This window comes from Pseudophryne corroboree, unplaced genomic scaffold (genome assembly GCF_028390025.1).
Source record: "Pseudophryne corroboree isolate aPseCor3 unplaced genomic scaffold, aPseCor3.hap2 scaffold_1128, whole genome shotgun sequence".
Classification (NCBI taxonomy): Eukaryota; Metazoa; Chordata; class Amphibia; order Anura; family Myobatrachidae; genus Pseudophryne; species Pseudophryne corroboree.
This window is the reverse complement of record NW_026967754.1, coordinates 63,606-84,035: the sequence shown is the minus strand read 5'-3', so window position 1 is coordinate 84,035 and position 20,430 is coordinate 63,606. Positions and strand designations below refer to the sequence as shown.

Here is a 20,430-nt window from a genome sequence, read left to right as displayed (position 1 = left end):
GGAGAGAGGTATTTGTCAGGAATGCCAGTCAGGAGGAGATTACAGTAGTCCAGTCTGGAGATGACCAGTGAGTGGATAAGAGTCTTAGTAGCATCCTGGGTCAGAAAGGGTCTGATCCTGGAAATATTTTTTAGATGAAAACGGCAGGTTTGTGAGAGGTGCTGAATGTGTGGTTTGAAGGAGAGGGAGGAGTCAAGGATTACTCCAAGACAGCGCACTTGGGGGGTAGAGGAGATAGTAGTGCCATCAATAGATAATGAGATTGTAGGAGGTGAGGTTATGCGGGAGGGAGGGAAGATGATCAGCTCGGTCTTAGACATGTTAAGTTTAAGAAAGCGCTGGGACATCCAGGAAGAGATAGCAGAGAGACAGTTGGAGATACGAGTGAGGAGAGTAGGGGAGAGGTCTGGAGAGGAAAGATAGATTTGAGTGTCATCAGCATAGAGATGATATTGGAAACCAAAAGAACTAATGAGCTTACCTAGTGAGGACGTATAAAGAGAGAAGAGGACCAAGGACAGAACCTTGGGGTACCCCTACAGTTAGTGGAAGTGAGGGGGAGGTGGAGTCATGAGAGGAGACAGAGAATGAACGGTCAGAAAGGTAGGACGACAACCAAGAGAGGGCAGTGTTACGCAGACCAATGGAGTGAAGGATTTGCAGTAGGAGAGGATGGTCCACAGTGTCAAAAGCAGCAGAGAGATCAAGTAGAATAAGTAGAGAGTAGTGTCCCTTAGATTTAGCAGCATGGAGGTCATTGCATACTTTTGTAAGGGCAGTTTCAGTGGAGTGGAGAGGACGGAAGCCAGACTGGAATGGGTCAAGCAGTGAGTGTGAGGAAAGAAAGGAAGTAAGGCGGTTGTAGACAATACGCTCAAGGAGTTTGGAGGCAAAAGGGAGAAGAGAGATGGGTCGGTAGTTGGAGAGAGTGTTTGGATCAAGGGTAGGTTTTTTTAAGAATAGGAGAGATGAGAGCGTGCTTGAAGGCAGAGGGGACAGTGCCTGATGAGAGGGAGAGATTGAGAAGGTGGGAAAGATGGGAACAAGCAGAAGAAGAGATGTGGCAGAGGAGGCGGGAGGGGATAGGGTCAAGTGGGGAGGTGGTGAGGGGACAGGAACGAATGAGGGCCATGACTTCCTCTCCAGATGCATGGGAGAAAGATGACAGAGTTGGTGCGAGGGATGGGGAGGGTTGGTAAGGGATGGGAGAAGGCTGGTTACTGATAGTCTGGTGTGATGTGATGTCCTGACGTATGGAGTCAATTTTGGATGTGAAGTAAGTGGCAAAGTCAAGAGCAGAGAGTGAGGAAGGGAGACGAGGTGGAGGTGGGCAGATGAGTGAGTTGAGAGTGGCAAAGAGGCGCCGGGGGTTGGAAGACTGGGAGGAGATGAGGTTCTTGAAGTATGACTGTTTAGCAAGAGAAAGGGCAGCACTGAAGGATGAGAGCATAAGTTTGAAATGGAGGAAGTCTGCCTTAGAGCGTGATTTCCTCCAGTGTCGCTCAGCAGTACGTGAGCATTTTTGCAGATATCTGGTGCATTTGGTGTGCCAGGGTTGAGGTGTTAATTTGCGAGGGTGAACAGTGGTTGGTGGAGCAACAGAGTCAAGAGCAGAAGTAAGGGAAGCATTGTATGTGGAAGTGGCTTGTTCAGGGCATGAGAGAGAGAGAGAATAGGAGAGAGAAGTGAGTCAAACAGGGAGGAAAGGAATGTGGTGTCAATAGCTTCAATGTTACGCTTAGTGATGGTAGCCTTAGGAGGTTGAGATGGGGAAGTCGAGAGAGATAGGTTGAAGGAGAGCAGGTGGTGGTCAGAGAGGGGAAATGGGGAGTTGGAAAAATCAGAAATATCACAGCGGTGAGTGAAGACCAGATCCAGTGAGCTCCCATTCACATGGGAGGGTGAGGAGGTCCACTGGGAGAGACCAAGTGAAGAGGTGAGGTTAAGGAGTTTAGAGGCAGGGGATTGTGTGGGGATGTCAATAGGGATGTTGAAATCGCCTAGGATAATGGTGGGAATGTCAGAAGAGAGGAAGTGAGGAAGCCAGGAAGCAAAGTTGTCGATGAATTTGGAAGCAGTGCCAGGGGGGCGGTAAATGACAGCTACTCTAAGATGGACTGGTTGGAAGAGACATATGGAGTGGACCTCAAATGTAGATAATATAAGGGATGGTTCTGGTGGTATGAGTTGGTAGGAGTAACTAGAAGGTAAAAGGACCCCAACACCACCCCCATGGCGACCCCCAGGTCGGGGGGGGGGTGTGAATGTAAGGCCCCCAGCAGAGAGAGCAGCAGCAGAAGTAGTGTCAGAGGGCGTAATCCAAGTTTCAGTAATGGCTAGTAGGTGTAGGGAGTTGGAAATGAAAAGGTCATGAGTGGGGACCAGTTTGTTACAAACGGATCTGGCATTCCAGAGGGCACAGGATAGGGGGTATGAGTTTGTGGGAGAGATGTGAATTAGATTTTCAGGGTTGCTGTAGCGATGAGGTGGGATTAACTTTGAGGGCAGGGATGAGAGAGTAGTGATGGTACGGGTGCCTGAGATAGGAGGGGAAACTGCAGGAGGTGGGCAGGGAGGGAGGTCAGTGTGATGTGGATGGGGGTGTGGGGAGGTGACAGGGAAGGGAGAGAGGGAGCAGGGCTGAGTTGTGGGGTAGCAGGACCATGGGGCAGAGGTGAATGAAAGTGGGGTAACAGGAAAGGTGGGGGAAGGAAACAGAGGGATGGAGGGGAGACAGAGGAGGAGGTGGAGGAGACTGGGGGGGGAAGGATAAAGATACATTATTAGGTAGACACTGAGTGATGTGGGGAGTATAAGAAAGCATTCACATAGTGTTAAGAAGGTAAATAGGTTGAGGGAAAGTGGAAGTAGGAGAGGAGACTGTAAGGGAATCCGAGCAGAAGAATTGTAGAAATGCAGGTGAGAAAAGCAGTGTAGGCTCAATTTAGTATGAAATGAGTCAAAAGCGTAGATAAAGTGGGTGCAGAAATGTATTTGGAGTGTAAGAAATGAAAGGATTGTGAGAGGTTTAAGAAGCAATGGTAATTATGTTAGATGTTTTAAGTGTTTGCAGGTAAAATTGCATTGGTGCAGCTGTGCTTAAAAAACAAAATTACAATAATACAGATACAGGCATTTGTAGGTGAAATGGATGGTTTATGAAATGTCCAAGTAAGGTAGTTCTGTGCTATGTAATCAGATGCAACAATCAGGAGGTGAGTGATCTGAGGAGTAAGTGACTCACATTTGTTATTAGTTCTTCAGTTTTCTTTGTTTTGTTAGATTGGTGTGCTTCTGTTTTCCTTCTTTTTCACTTCGATTGAACGCTAATTGAACACTGCTGTTATGTGTCAATTTTATCACGCTTTTATAAAAATGCACGCTTAGATCAATAAATGCACAGCCAAATGGCTTTGCACAGCCTACACCATTGGACTTAAGTAGAAGACTATTACAAGTGAAACCAATAATTTAAATCTGTAACCACACCCCACCCCCTCAAATGCCAGGCAATAAATTACCTTAAAAGCTACAACCAGGCATTCCACAAAAATTAAACTGGGTCTATATCATTCAAAACTTTAAAAAAGTACTTCAAAATCACATACTATGCAATAATGTTTCAATTTGCATTACCCAGCAGAATTAGCTTTGCATATATAGATATAGTGCAGCAGAATAGATTGGTGGTTGTAGTCAATTGTAATTACCTGTAGGTGACAAGAAGAGAAGAAACGTCAATTCACAATCCATATCAGCTGAAGATAAATTAACGCTGATTGAACGCTGCGTTATGTGTCAATTTTATCACGCTTTGATAAAAATGCATGCTTAGATCAATAAATGCACAGCCAAACAGCTTTGCACATCCTACACCATTGGACTTAAGTAGAAGTCTGGTGGTCAGCAAAATTTTGCACTGTCCTCCTACTATATATAGTGCGCACAACTACTAAAATACACCACAGGTATGGATGGATAGTATACTTGACGACACAGAGGTAGGTAGAGCAGTGGCCTACTGTACCGTATTGCTATATATTATATACTGGTGGTCAGCAAAATTCTGCCCTGTCCTCCTACTATATATACTGCGCACAACTACTAAAATACACCACAGGTATGGATGGATAGTATACTTGACGACACAGAGGTAGGTAGAGCAGTGGCCTACTGTACCGTACTGCTATATATTATATACTGGTGGTCAGCAAAATTTTGCCCTGTCCTCATACTATATAATACAATGCAGCACAGATATGGAGCATTTTTCAGGCAGAGAACGTAGATATTTTCAGCACACTGAGCACAGATATTTGCAAGCACACTGAGCACAGATATTTGCAGCACACTGAACACAGAAACTGAGAAAACGCTGCACGTCCTCTCCCTATCATCTCCAATGCACAAGTGAAAATGGCGGCGACTCGTGGCTCCTTATATAGAATAGAATAGCTGCTGACGGGCACGATTGAGGGAGGAAAGGGACATTTGAATCCAGCCCATAGATGCAATGTGAATATGTAATTTGTACCTTCCTATCTTAAAATGTATATACAGTGTATATGTCACAACTGAGGGCCTGAGCTGACTGGAGGCAGCCTCAGTTGTAGGGGCTGAGGTGTAGTGGAACCTGGGAGGTTGTATCAGACCCCTGGACATGTAAGTTAAATGTAGAAGAATTGCCCGAAGGCGTGCCCACGACAACCAGGATAAAAGTCAATGATGTTTATTTTGACAAACTCCATGCATCACAGCAGTAATAAAAGAGAAACATAAAATCAGCAGAGAAATAATACAGTTCCTGGGTACTACAGGAGGACAAGGACCACAGGGCTCTGGTAGTATGAGACAGTTCTTATTATCTTCTAGTTGGAAAGTCCTTACCAGGCCCGACTGTAGCAATGGAGATAGCCCAGGATCATACTAGCTGGTGTTCCAGGAAAAGCTGGGCTGCTGTGGATAAAATGGCTGCTGTGGGTACTGGCTGAAACCAGACTGATGTAAGCACGGAGTGGATTGCTGGATGGAACCAGCCAAATAATAAATGAAGCTTGAGAGCGATGAAATATGATTGATATATGGAGTTTGAGAGCGGTGAAATAATAGTGCCGGTGGTGAGTGGTAATCTGCGGAAATGATACCGGCACTTTAAGAAGAGCTGATCTCTGCTGGAAGCTAGGCTGGAAGCAGGTAAATCTGTAACTGGAAACAGATGAGTCCCAGAGGACTGGAGAGTCAGGCTGCACCGCAGGTGGTAGACTAGAGCGGGTCTCTTTAGTGGAGGTTTGGAGATGGTAACTGGAACCTGGAAAACAACCACGGGAGAGAGACAAACTGGAACTAGGTTTGACAACCAAATCACTGACGCCTTCCTTGCTCAGGCACAGAATACTTATACCTGCAGCAAGGAAGGGATTGGCTAGGCAATTATGCAGATTACAATGGAAACAGCGGATTGGTGGAAATGAACAGGTGACAGAATCCAACATGGCTGCGCCCATGCAGACACTTGGAGGGAAGATTGGTTTGATAATCCATGTGGGAACTTTAACAGCAATGGCGGCGCCGGCAACAGTAAACAGGAGACGCCAGACTGATGAGTGCACATTTGAACCACGCGGGCAACAGCGGAGGCCGCGGCTGACATAAGCGCCACTCTGACATCCTGCATGCAGAAACTCAGGGACGGCGGCGGAGACCGCAGGAGATGCCATTCAAGATGTAACATGGCGCCGCTGTGACAGCGTCTCAGAGTGACAGGAGAGGAGGCAGGAATGGGGACATCAGAATAACAGATGGGATCCGGTCCTGGAGCGCTGAGCCAGCCTTACGAGGCATCTGAAAGGTAAGTTATGGCGTCCAGATACCCGGATCGTGACAGTATACACTAGAGGTCTTTCCGAACCCCCTAATCCTAACATTGTAATTTGCTTTAGGGCGCACCTCCAATTAGTCTAGTGTTTCTTGCTGCCTTTCCAATGAAGCAAGTTTAATTTAGTAATAGGTGAAAAACCATCCCTACAAAGGTGTTAATCAGAGACTTGGCTTTGTGGACACTTTTCAGAGAACAACTTTGTTAGCATAAAAGTAAAGCCAGAAAATGAAGAGCTGTTTAATCACTCAATTGGATTTTTTTGCCAGCATATTTCTTTTTCTCTGCAACCCACTGCTAAATTGTGCTTCCTAGCTGTTTTTATAAAATCACTGAATCAAATCTAACTCTGATTACATCAGAGAAGGCCAGGTACCCTACACCATAACAGGGGGTTTGAAATTTTGACTTGTCTACTTAAAGATCACCAAAATCTGATCACAAGGTCAATTACGTCCCTGGGTGGGATTGAACCACCAACCTTTTGGTTAATAGCCAAACACACTAACCGATTGCGCCACAGAGACACTTTGCAAAAAGTACATACTGACAAAGGCTAATAAGCATTTATCTAGAACGTTTCCTAGAAAAACTTTAAAAAGTCAATAATCTGGAGAGTTTTTGTAAGATGTTTCTTCCATCAACCAATGAAGAAACACATTGGTACTTTCCCATGATGAGTGAGTGCTTCATGATCTATTGCACTTACATGTGCAGCAGAGTACTGCAATGGAAGCATGCTGGGCCCATAACCCAGAGGTAGGCAGATTGAAACTATCCTCTGCTATATGCATTTTTTTTTTGTTAATTAAAGTAATCCAAAACTGGGATTGATATTTTGGTTCTTTTATTTTTACTTAAAGTACAATAACTTTTACCATTTTAATTTGTTTTAATAGTATATTGACAGTATTGTTTTCTTTAAAAAATCCACTTAATTTTCTTTACCCTATTAATAAAATGGTAATTGACAAAAACAAACTACATTGTCACCAGAAGAGCAATACAAAATGTACAAGTGATATATTAAAATCATCTTTCCAGCTTGAATTTCAATGATGCATTGGGGCAACGATTTTGTGAGAAACATTTTCACCCTTAAATAAAGATTTTCTTAATCCCTTACCTGTGTGCTAATTAGATATCACCTTGTTTTCACATTAAACAGACTTCTACATGAGAAAGCAGCAAGGATGCAGTGGCGGTAATGTTTCCTGGTGTCAACCTGTATTATTTCAGTAGACATTGAAATGAAGATGCATCTTGCTGCCTTTCCAATGAAGCAAGTTTAATTTAGTAATAGGTGAAAAACCATCCCTACAAAGGTGTTAATCAGAGACTTGGCTTTGTGGACACTTTTCAGAGAACAAATTTGTTAGCATAAAAATAAAGCCAGAAAATGAAGAGCTGTTTAAATCACTCAATTGGTTTTTTTTTGCCAGCATATTTCTTTTTCTCTGCAACCCACTGCTAAATTGTGCTTCCTATCTGTTTTTATAAAATCACTGAATCAAATCTAACTCTGATTACATCAGAGAAGGCCAGGTACCCTACACCATAAGAGGGGGTTTGAAATTTTGACTTGTCTACTTAAAGATCACCAAAATCTGATAACAAGGTCAATTACGTCCCTGGGTGGGATTGAACCACCAACCTTTTGGTTAATAGCCGTGCACACTAACTGATTGCGCCACAGTGACACTTTGCAAAAGTCCATACTGACAAAGGCTAATAAGCATTCATCTAAAACGTTTCCTAGAAAAACTTTAAAAAGTCAATAATCTGGAGAGTTTTTGTAAGATGTTTCTTCCATCAACCAACGAAGAAACACATTGGTACTTTCCCATGATGAGTGAGTGCTTCATGATCTCTTGCACTTACATGTGCAGCAGAGTACTGCAATGGAAGCATGCTGGGCCCATAACCCAGCGGTAGGCAGATTGAAACTATCCTCTGCTATATGCATTTTTTTTGTTAATTAAAGTAATCCAAAACTGGGATTGATATTTTGGCTCTTTTATTTTTACTTAAAGTACAATAACTTTTACCATTTTAATTTGTTTTAATAGTATATTGACAGTATTGTTTTCTTTCAAAAATCCACTTAATTTTCTTTACCCTTTTATTAAAATGGTAATTGACAAAAACAAACTACATTGTCACCAGAAGAGCAATACAAAATGTACAAGTGATATATTAAAATCATCTTTCCAGCTTGAATTTCAATGATGCATTGGGGCAACGATTTTGTGAGAAACATCTTCACCCTTAAATAAAGATTTTCTTAATTCCTTACCTGTGTGCTAATTAGATATCACCTTGTTTTCACATTAAACAGACTTCCACATGAGAAAGCAGCAAGGACACAGTGGCGTTAATGTTTCCTGGTGTCAACCTGTATTATTTCAGTAGACATTGAAATGAGGATGTATCTTGCTGCCTTTCCAATGAAGCAAGTTTAATTTAGTAATAGGTGAAAAACCATCCCTACAAAGGTGTTAATCAGAGACTTGGCTTTGTGGACACTTTTCAAAGAACAAATTTGTTAGCATAAAAATAAAGCCAGAAAATGAAGAGCTGTTTAATCACTCAATTGGATTTTTTTTGCCAGCATATTTCTTTTTCTCTGCAACCCACTGCTAAAGTGTGCTTCCTAGCTGTTTTTATAAAATCACTGAATCAAATCTAACTCTGATTACATCAGAGAAGGCCAGGTACCCTACACCATAACAGGGGGTTTGAAATTTTGACTTGTCTACTTAAAGATCACCAAAATCTGATAACAAGGTCAATTACGTCCCTGGTTGGAATTGAACCACCAACCTTTTGGTTAGTAGCCGGACACACTAACCGATTGCGCCACAGAGACACTTTGCAAAAAGTACATACTGACAAAGTCTAATAAGCATACATCTAGAACGTTTCCTAGAAAAACTTTAAAAAGTCAATAATCTGGAGAGTTTTTGTAAGATGTTTCTTCCATCAACCAACGAAGAAACACATTGGTACTTTCCCATGATGACTGAGTGCTTCAGGATCTCTTGCACTTACATGTGCAGCAGAGTACTGCAATGGAAGCATGCTGGGCCCATAACCCAGAGGTAGGCAAATTGAAACTATCCTTTGCTATATGCATTTTTTTTTGTTAATTTAAGTAATCAAAACTGGGATTGATATTTTTGCTCTTTTATTTTTACTTAAAGTACAATAACTTTTACCATTTTAATTTGTTTTAATAGTATATTGACAGTATAGTTTTCTTTAAAAAATCCACTTAATTTTCTTTACCCTATTATTAAAAGGGTAATTGACAAAAACAAACTACATTGTCACCAGAAGAGCAATACAAAATGTACAAGTGATATATTAAAATCATCTTTCCAGCTTGAATTTCAATGATGCATTGGGGCAACGATTTTGTGAGAAACATCTTCACCCTTAAATAAAGATTTTCTTAATTCCTTACCTGTGTGCTAATTAGATATCACCTTGTTTTCACATTAAACAGACTTCCACATGAGAAAGCAGCAAGGATGCAGTGGCGTTAATGTTTCCTGGTGTCAACCTGTATTATTTCAGTAGAAATTGAAATGAGGATGCATCTTGCTGCCTTTCCAATGAAGCAAGTTTAATTTAGTTATAGGTGAAAAACCATCCCTACAAAGGTGTTAATCAGAGACTTGGCTTTGTGGACACTTTTTAGAGAACAAATTTGTTAGCATAAAAATAAAGGCTGAAAATGAAGAGCTGTTTAATCACTCAATTGGATTTTTCTGCCAGCATATTTTTGTTCTCTGCAACCCATTGCTAAATTGTGCTTCCTAGCTGTTTTTATAAAATCACTGAATCAAATCTAACTCTGATTACATCAGAGAAGGCCAGGTACCCTACACCATAAGAAGGGATTTGAAATTTTGACTTGTCTACTTAAAGATCACCAAAATCTGATAACAAGGTCAATTACGTCCCTGGGTGGGATTGAACCACCAACCTTTTGGTTTATAGCCGTACACACTAACTGATTGCGCCACAGAGACACTTTGCAAAAGTACATACTGACAAAGGCTAATAAGCATTCATCTAAAACGTTTCCTAGAAAAACTTTAAAAAGTCAATAATCTGGAGAGTTTTTGTAAGATGTTTCTTCCATCCACCAACGAAGAAACACATTGGTACTTTCCCATGATGAGTGAGTGCTTCAGGATCTCTTGCACTTACATGTGCAGCAGAGTATTGCAATGGAAGCATGCTGGGCCCATAACCCAGAGGTAGGCAGATTAAAACTATCCTCTACTATATGCATTTTTTTTGTTAATTAAAGTAATCCAAAACTGGGATTGATATTTTTGCTCTTTTATTTTTCATTAAAGTACAATAACTTTTACCATTTTAATTTGTTTTAATAGTATATTGAAAGTATTGTTTTCTTTTAAAAATCCACTTAATTTTCTTTACCCTATTATTAAAATGGTAATTGACAAAAACAAACTACATTGTCACCAGAAGAGCAATACAAAATGTACAAGTGATATATTAAAATCATCTTTCCAGCTTGAATTTCAATGATGCATTGGGGCAACGATTTTGTGAGAATCATTTTCACCCTTAAATAAAGATTTTCTTAATTCCTTACCTGTGTGCTAATTAGATATCACCTTGTTTTCACATTAAACAGACTTCCACATGAGAAAGCAGCAAGGATGCAGTGGCGTTAATGTTTCCTGGTGTCAACCTGTATTATTTCAGTAGACATTGAAATGAGGATGCATCTTGCTGCCTTTCCAATGAAGCAAGTTTAATTTAGTAATAGGTGAAAAACCATCCTTACAAAGGTGTTAATCAGAGACTTGGCTTTGTGGACACTTTTCAGAGAACAAATTTGTTAGCATAAAAATAAAGCCAGAAAATGAAGAGCTGTTTAATCACTCAATTGGATTTTTTTGCCAGCATATTTCTTTTTCTCTGCAACCCACTGCTAAATTGTGCTTCCTAGCTGTTTTTATAAAATCACTGAATCAAATCTAACTCTGATTACATCAGAGAAGGCCAGGTACCCTACACCATAAGAGGGGGTTTGAAATTTTGACTTGTCTACTTAAAGATCACCAAAATCTGATAACAAGGTCAATTACGTCCCTGGGTGGGATTGAACCACCAACCTTTTGGTTTATAGTAGAGATGAGCGGGTTCGGTTTCTCTGAATCCGAACCCGCACGAACTTCATGTTTTTTTTCACGGGTCCGAGCGACTCGGATCTTCCCGCCTTGCTCGGTTAACCCGAGCGCGCCCGAACGTCATCATGACGCTGAAGGATTCTCGCGAGACTCGGATTCTATATAAGGAGCCGCGCGTCGCCGCCATTTTCACACGTGCATTGAGATTGATAGGGAGAGGACGTGGCTGGCGTCCTCTCCATTTAGATTAGGAGAGAGAGAGAGAGATTGACCTGAGGCTGATACTGTAGAAGAGAGTGCAGAGTTTAGTGACTGACCACAGTGACCACCAGCAGTGCAGTTGTTTTATTTAATATATCCGTTCTCTGCCTGAAAAAAAACGGTACACACAGTGACTCAGTCACATACCATATCTGTGTGCACTGCTCAGCCCAGTGTGCTGCATGCCTGCATCATCTATGTATATATATCTGACTGTGCTCAGCTCACACAGCTTATAATTGTGGGGGAGACTGGGGAGCACTGCAGTGCCAGTTATAGGTTATAGCAGGAGCCAGGAGTACAAGACAGTCACATACCATATCTGTGTGCACTGCTCAGCCCAGTGTGCTGCATCATCTATGTATATATATATTATATATCTGACTGTGCTCAGCTCACACAGCTTATAATTGTGGGGGAGACTGGGGAGCACTGCAGTGCCAGTTATAGGTTATAGCAGGAGCCAGGAGTACATATTATATTAAAATTAAACAGTGCACACTTTTGCTGCAGGAGTGCCACTGCCAGTGTGACTGACCAGTGACCTGACCACACTGACCACCAGTATAGTTAGTAGTATACTATATTGTGATTGCCTGAAAAAGTTAAACACTCGTCGTGTGACTTCACTTGTGTGGTGTTTTTTTTTTTATTCTATAAAAAACTCATTCTGCTGACAGACAGTGTCCAGCAGGTCCGTCATTATATAATATATATACCTGTCCGGCTGCAGTAGTGATATATATATATTTTTTATATCATTATTTATCATCCAGTCGCAGCAGACACAGTACGGTAGTTCACGGCTGTAGCTACCTCTGTGTCGGCACTCGGCAGTCCATCCATAATTGTATACCACCTACCCGTGGTTTTTTTTTCTTTCTTCTTTATACATACATACTACTACATCTCTTTATCAACCAGTCTATATTAGCAGCAGACACAGTACAGTACGGTAGTTCACGGCTGTGGCTACCTCTGTGTCGGAACTCGGCAGTCCGTCCATAATTGTATACCACCTAACCGTGTTTTTTTTTTCTTTCTTCTTCATACATACATACTACGACATCTCTTTATCAACCAGTCTATATTAGCAGCAGACACAGTACAGTACGGTAGTTCACGGCTGTGGCTACCTCTGTGTCGGCACTCGGCAGTCCGTCCATAATTGTATACCACCTAACCGTGTTTTTTTTTTCTTTCTTCTTTATACATACATACTACGACATCTCTTTATCAACCAGTCTATATTAGCAGCAGACACAGTACAGTACGGTAGTTCACGGCTGTGGCTACCTCTGTGTCGGCACTCGGCAGTCCGTCCATAATTGTATACCACCTAACCGTGGTTTTTTTTTCTTTCTTCTTCATACATACATACTACGACATCTCTTTATCAACCAGTCTATATTAGCAGCAGACACAGTACGGTAGTTCACGGCTGTAGCTACCTCTGTGTCGGCACTCGGCAGTCCGTCCATAATTGTATACTAGTATCCATCCATCTCCATTGTTTACCTGAGGTGCCTTTTAGTTGTGCCTATTAAAATATGGAGAACAAAAATGTTGAGGTTCCAAAATTAGGGAAAGATCAAGATCCACTTCCACCTCGTGCTGAAGCTGCTGCCACTAGTCATGGCCGAGACGATGAAATGCCAGCAACGTCGTCTGCCAAGGCCGATGCCCAATGTCATAGTACAGAGCATGTCAAATCCAAAACACCAAATATCAGTAAAAAAAGGACTCCAAAACCTAAAATAAAATTGTCGGAGGAGAAGCGTAAACTTGCCAATATGCCATTTACCACACGGAGTGGCAAGGAACGGCTGAGGCCCTGGCCTATGTTCATGGCTAGTGGTTCAGCTTCACATGAGGATGGAGGCACTCAGCCTCTCGCTAGAAAAATGAAAAGACTCAAGCTGGCAAAAGCAGTAGCACCGCAAAGAACTGTGCGTTCTTCGAAATCCCAAATCCACAAGGAGAGTCCAATTGTGTCGGTTGCGATGCCTGACCTTCCCAACACTGGACGTGAAGAGCATGCGCCTTCCACCATTTGCACGCCCCCTGCAAGTGCTGGAAGGAGCACCCGCAGTCCAGTTCCTGATAGTCAGATTGAAGATGTCAGTGTTGAAGTACACCAGGATGAGGAGGATATGGGTGTTGCTGGCGCTGGGGAGGAAATTGACCAGGAGGATTCTGATGGTGAGGTGGTTTGTTTAAGTCAGGCACCCGGGGAGACACCTGTTGTCCGTGGGAGGAATATGGCCGTTGACATGCCTGGTGAAAATACCAAAAAAATCAGCTCTTCGGTGTGGAACTATTTCAACAGAAATGCGGACAACAGGTGTCAAGCCGTGTGTTCCCTTTGTCAAGCTGTAATAAGTAGGGGTAAGGACGTTAACCACCTCGGAACATCCTCCCTTATACGTCACCTGCAGCGCATTCATAATAAGTCAGTGACAAGTTCAAAAACTTTGGGTGACAGCGGAAGCAGTCCACTGACCAGTAAATCCCTTCCTCTTGTAACCAAGCTCACGCAAACCACCCCACCAACTCCCTCAGTGTCAATTTCCTCCTTCCCCAGGAATGCCAATAGTCCTGCAGGCCATGTCACTGGCAATTCTGACGAGTCCTCTCCTGCCTGGGATTCCTCCGATGCATCCTTGCGTGTAACGCCTACTGCTGCTGGCGCTGCTGTTTTTGCTGCTGGGAGTCGATGGTCATCCCAGAGGGGAAGTCGTAAGCCCACTTGTACTACTTCCAGTAAGCAATTGACTGTTCAACAGTCCTTTGCGAGGAAGATGAAATATCACAGCAGTCATCCTGCTGCAAAGCGGATAACTGAGGCCTTGACAACTATGTTGGTGTTAGACGTGCGTCCGGTATCCGCCGTTAGTTCACAGGGAACTAGACAATTTATTGAGGCAGTGTGCCCCCGTTACCAAATACCATCTAGGTTCCACTTCTCTAGGCAGGCGATACCGAAAATGTACACAGACCTCAGAAAAAGACTCACCAGTGTCATAAAAAATGCAGTTGTACCCAATGTCCACTTAACCACGGACATGTGGACAAGTGGAGCAGGGCAGGGTCAGGACTATATGACTGTGACAGCCCACTGGGTAGATGTATGGACTCCCGCCGCAAGAACAGCAGCGGCGGCACCAGTAGCAGCATCTCGCAAACGCCAACTCTTTCCTAGGCAGGCTACGCTTTGTATCACCCGTTTCCAGAATACGCACACAGCTGAAAACCTCTTACGGCAACTGAGGAAGATCATCGCGGAATGGCTTACCCCAATTGGACTCTCCTGTGGATTTGTGGCATCGGACAACGCCAGCAATATTGTGTGTGCATTAAATATGGGCAAATTCCAGCACGTCCCATGTTTTGCACATACCTTGAATTTGGTGGTGCAGAATTATTTAAAAAACGACAGGGGCGTGCAAGAGATGCTGTCGGTGGCCAGAAAAATTGCGGGACACTTTCGGCGTACAGGCACCACGTACAGAAGACTGGAGCACCACCAAAAACTACTGAACCTGCCCTGCCATCATCTGAAGCAAGAAGTGGTAACGAGGTGGAATTCAACCCTCTATATGCTTCAGAGGTTGGAGGAGCAGCAAAAGGCCATTCAAGCCTATACAATTGAGCACGATATAGGAGGTGGAATGCACCTGTCTCAAGCGCAGTGGAGAATGATTTCAACGTTGTGCAAGGTTCTGATGCCCTTTGAACTTGCCACACGTGAAGTCAGTTCAGACACTGCCAGCCTGAGTCAGGTCATTCCCCTCATCAGGCTTTTGCAGAAGAAGCTGGAGACATTGAAGGAGGAGCTAACACGGAGCGATTCCGCTAGGCATGTGGGACTTGTGGATGGAGCCCTTAATTCGCTTAACAAGGATTCACGGGTGGTCAATCTGTTGAAATCAGAGCACTACATTTTGGCCACCGTGCTCGATCCTAGATTTAAAGCCTACCTTGGATCTCTCTTTCCGGCAGACACAAGTCTGCTGGGGTTGAAAGACCTGCTGGTGAGAAAATTGTCAAGTCAAGCGGAACGCGACCTGTCAACATCTCCTCCTTCACATTCTCCCGCAACTGGGGGTGCGAGGAAAAGGCTCAGAATTCCGAGCCCACCCGCTGGCGGTGATGCAGGGCAGTCTGGAGCGACTGCTGATGCTGACATCTGGTCCGGACTGAAGGACCTGACAACGATTACGGACATGTCGTCTACTGTCACTGCATATGATTCTCTCACCATTGAAAGAATGGTGGAGGATTATATGAGTGACCGCATCCAAGTAGGCACGTCACACAGTCCATACTTATACTGGCAGGAAAAAGAGGCAATTTGGAGGCCATTGCACAAACTGGCTTTATTCTACCTAAGTTGCCCTCCCACAAGTGTGTACTCCGAAAGAGTGTTTAGTGCCGCCGCTCACCTTGTCAGCAATCGGCGTACGAGGTTACATCCAGAAAATGTGGAGAAGATGATGTTCATTAAAATGAATTATAATCAATTCCTCCGCGGAGACATTGACCAGCAGCAATTGCCTCCACAAAGTACACAGGGAGCTGAGATGGTGGTTTACAGTGGGGACGAATTGATAATCTGTGAGGAGGGGGATGTACACGGTGATATATCGGAGGGTGATGATGAGGTGGACATCTTGCCTCTGTAGAGCCAGTTTGTGCAAGGAGAGATTAATTGCTTCTTTTTTGGGGGGGGTCCAAACCAACCCGTCATATCAGTCACAGTCGTGTGGCAGACCCTGTCACTGAAATGATGGGTTGGTTAAAGTGTGCATGTCCTGTTTTGTTTATACAACATAAGGGTGGGTGGGAGGGCCCAAGGACAATTCCATCTTGCACCTCTTTTTTCTTTTATTTTTCTTTGCGTCATGTGCTGTTTGGGGAGGGTTTTTTAGAAGGGACATCCTGCGTGACACTGCAGTGCCACTCCTAAATGGGCCCGGTGTTTGTGTCGGCCACTAGGGTCGCTAATCTTACTCACACAGTCAGCTACCTCATTGCGCCTCTTTTTTTCTTTGCGTCATGTGCTGATTGGGGAGGGTTTTTTGGAAGGGACATCCTGCGTGACACTGCAGTGCCACTCCTAAATGGGCCCGGTGTTTGTGTCGGCCACTAGGGTCGCTAATCTTACTCACACAGTCAGCTACCTCATTGCGCCTCTTTTTTTCTTTGCGTCATGTGCTGATTGGGGAGGGTTTTTTGGAAGGGACATCCTGCGTGACACTGCAGTGCCACTCCTAAATGGGCCCGGTGTTTGTGTCGGCCACTAGGGTCGCTAATCTTACTCACACAGTAAGCTACCTCATTGCGCCTCTTTTTTTCTTTGCGTCATGTGCTGATTGGGGAGGGTTTTTTGGAAGGGACATCCTGTGTGACACTGCAGTGCCACTCCTAAATGGGCCCGGTGTTTGTGTCGGCCACTAGGGTCGCTAATCTTACTCACACAGTCAGCTACCTCATTGCGCCTCTTTTTTTCTTTGCGTCATGTGCTGATTGGGGAGGGTTTTTTGGAAGGGACATCCTGCGTGACACTGCAGTGCCACTCCTAAATGGGCCCGGTGTTTGTGTCGGCCACTAGGGTCGCTAATCTTACTCACACAGTCAGCTACCTCATTGCGCCTCTTTTTTTCTTTGCGTCATGTGCTGATTGGGGAGGGTTTTTTGGAAGGGACATCCTGCGTGACACTGCAGTGCCACTCCTAAATGGGCCCGGTGTTTGTGTCGGCCACTAGGGTCGCTAATCTTACTCACACAGTCAGCTACCTCATTGCGCCTCTTTTTTTCTTTGCGTCATGTGCTGATTGGGGAGGGTTTTTTGGAAGGGACATCCTGCGTGACACTGCAGTGCCACTCCTAAATGGGCCCGGTGTTTGTGTCGGCCACTAGGGTCGCTAATCTTACTCACACAGTCAGCTACCTCATTGCGCCTCTTTTTTTCTTTGCGTCATGTGCTGATTGGGGAGGGTTTTTTGGAAGGGACATCCTGCGTGACACTGCAGTGCCACTCCTAAATGGGCCCGGTGTTTGTGTCGGCCACTAGGGTCGCTAATCTTACTCACACAGTCAGCTACCTCATTGCGCCTCTTTTTTTCTTTGCGTCATGTGCTGATTGGGGAGGGTTTTTTGGAAGGGACATCCTGCGTGACACTGCAATGCCACTCCTAAATGGGCCCGGTGTTTGTGTCGGCCACTAGGGTCGCTAATCTTACTCACACAGTCAGCTACCTCATTGCACCTCTTTTTTTCTTTGCATCATGTGCTGATTGGGGAGGGTTTTTTGGAAGGGACATCCTGCGTGACACTGCAGTGCCACTCCTAGATGGGCCAGGTGTTTGTGTCGGCCACTAGTGTCGCTTAGCTTAGTCATCCAGCGACCTTGGTGCAAATTTTAGGACTAAAAATAATATTGTGAGGTGTGAGGTATTCAGAATAGACTGAAAATGAGTGGAAATTATGGTTTTTGAGGTTAATAATAATATGGGATCAAAATGACCCCCAAATTCTATGATTTAAGCTGTTTTTTTAGGGTTTTTTGAAAAAAACACCCGAATCCAAAACACACCCGAATCCGACAAAAAAAATTCGGTGAGGTTTTGCCAAAACGCGGTCGAACCCAAAACACGGCCGCGGAACCGAACCCAAAACCAAAACACAAAACCCGAAAAATTTCAGGCGCTCATCTTTAATTGAAACTATCCTTTGCTATATGCATTTTTTTTTGTTAATTTAAGTAATCAAAACTGGGATTGATATTTTTGCTCTTTTATTTTTACTTAAAGTACAATAACTTTTACCATTTTAATTTGTTTTAATAGTATATTGACAGTATAGTTTTCTTTAAAAAATCCACTTAATTTTCTTTACCCTATTATTAAAAGGGTAATTGACAAAAACAAACTACATTGTCACCAGAAGAGCAATACAAAATGTACAAGTGATATATTAAAATCATCTTTCCAGCTTGAATTTCAATGATGCATTGGGGCAACGATTTTGTGAGAAACATCTTCACCCTTAAATAAAGATTTTCTTAATTCCTTACCTGTGTGCTAATTACATGTCACCTTGTTTTCACATAAAACAGACTTCTACATGAGAAAGCAGCAAGGATGCAGTGGCGTTAATGTTTCCTGGTGTCAACCTGTATTATTTCAGTAGACATTGAAATGAGGATGCATCTTGCTGCCTTTCCAATGAAGCAAGTTTAATTTAGTAATAGGTGAAAAACCATCCTTACAAAGGTGTTAATCAGAGACTTGGCTTTGTGGACACTTTTCAGAGAACAAATTTGTTAGCATAAAAATAAAGGCAGAAAATGAAGAGCTGTTTAATCACTCAATTGGATTTTTCTACCAGCATATTTTTTTCTCTGCAACCCATTGCTAAATTGTGCTTCCTAGCTGTTTTTTATAAAATCACTGAATCAAATCTAACTCCGATTACATCAGAGAAGGCCAGGTACCCTACACCAAAAGAGGGGGTTTGAAATTTTGACTTGTCTACTTAAATATCACCAAAAACCTGATCACAATGTCAATCATGTCCCTGGGTGGGATTGAACCACCAACCTTTTGGTTAGTAGCCAGACACACTAACCGATTGCACCACAGAGACACTTTGCAAAAAGTACATACTGACAAAGGCTAATAAGCATTAATCTAGAACGTTTCCTAGAAAAACTTTAAAAAGTCAATAATCTGGAGAGTTTTTGTAAGAATTTTCTTAAATCAACCAACGAAGAAACACATTGGTACTTTCCCATGATGAGTGAGTGCTTCAGGATCTCTTGCACTTACATGTGCAGCAGAGTACTGCAATGGAAGCATGCTGGGCCCATAACCCAGAGGTAGGCAGATTAAAACTATCCTCTGCTATATGCATTTTTTTTGTTAATTAAAGTAATCCAAAACTGGGATTGATATTTTTGCTCTTTTATTTTTCATTAAAGTACAATAACTTTTACCATTTTAATTTGTTTTAATAGTATATTGAAAGTATTGTTTTCTTTTAAAAATCCACTTAATTTTCTTTACCCTATTATTAAAATGGTAATTGACAAAAACAAACTACATTGTCACCAGAAGAGCAATACAAAATGTACAAGTGATATATTAAAATCATCTTTCCAGCTTGAATTTCAATGATGCATTGGGGCAACGATTTTGTGAGAAACATTTTCACCCTTAAATAAAGATTTTCTTAATTCCTTACCTGTGTGCTAATTAGATATCACCTTGTTTTCACATTAAACAGACTTCCACGTGGCGTTAATGTTTCCTGGTGTCAACCTGTATTATTTCAGTAGACATTGAAATGAGGATGCATCTTGCTGCCTTTCCAATGAAGCAAGTTTAATTTAGTAATAGGTGAAAAACCATCCTTACAAAGGTGTTAATCAGAGACTTGGCTTTGTGGACACTTTTCAGAGAACAAATTTGTTAGCATAAAAATAAAGCCAGAAAATGAAGAGCTGTTTAATCACTCAATTGGATTTTTTTGCCAGCATATTTCTTTTTCTCTGTAACCCACTGCTAAATTGTGCTTCCTAGCTGTTTTATAAAATCACTAAATCAAATCTAACTCTGATTACATCAGAGAAGGCCAGGTACCCTACACCATAAGAGGGGGGTTGAAATTTTGACTTGTCTACTTAAAGATCACCAAAATCTGATAACAAGGTCAATTACGTCCCTGGGTGGGATTGAACCACCAACCTTTTGGTTTATAGCCATACACACTAACTGATTGCGCCACAGAGACACTTTGCAAAAGTACATACTGACAAAGGCTAATAAGCATTCATATAAAAGGTTTCCTAGAAAAACTTTAAAAAGTCAATAATCTGGAGAGTTTTTGTAAGATGTTTCTTCCATCAACCAACGAAGAAACACATTGGTACTTTCCCATGATGAGTGAGTGCTTCAGGATCTATTGCACTTACATGTGCAGCAGAGTACAGCAATGGAAGCATGCTGGGCACATAACCCAGAGGTAGGCAGATTGAAACTATCCTCTGCTATATGCATTTTTTTTTTGTTAATTAAAGTAATCCAAAACTGGGATTGATATGTTGGCTCTTTTATT

At 42.7% G+C, this 20,430-nt stretch overlaps 3 non-coding genes across 3 annotated transcripts; all 3 read right to left on the bottom strand.

Moving 5' to 3' along the window:
* Nucleotides 1-6,328: 6,328 nt before the first annotated feature.
* On the bottom strand, nt 6,329-6,402 carry TRNAN-AUU (transfer RNA asparagine (anticodon AUU)). The gene has a single exon. It is a non-coding gene; the product is annotated as a tRNA-Asn (tRNA).
* Nucleotides 6,403-18,886: 12,484 nt separating this feature from the next.
* TRNAS-ACU (transfer RNA serine (anticodon ACU)) lies at nt 18,887-18,960 on the bottom strand. Its single transcript has one exon. It is a non-coding gene; the product is annotated as a tRNA-Ser (tRNA).
* A 1,072-nt stretch (nt 18,961-20,032) lies between these two features.
* On the bottom strand, nt 20,033-20,106 carry TRNAY-AUA (transfer RNA tyrosine (anticodon AUA)). Its single transcript has one exon. It is a non-coding gene; the product is annotated as a tRNA-Tyr (tRNA).
* Between the last annotated feature and the right edge of the window lie 324 nt (nt 20,107-20,430).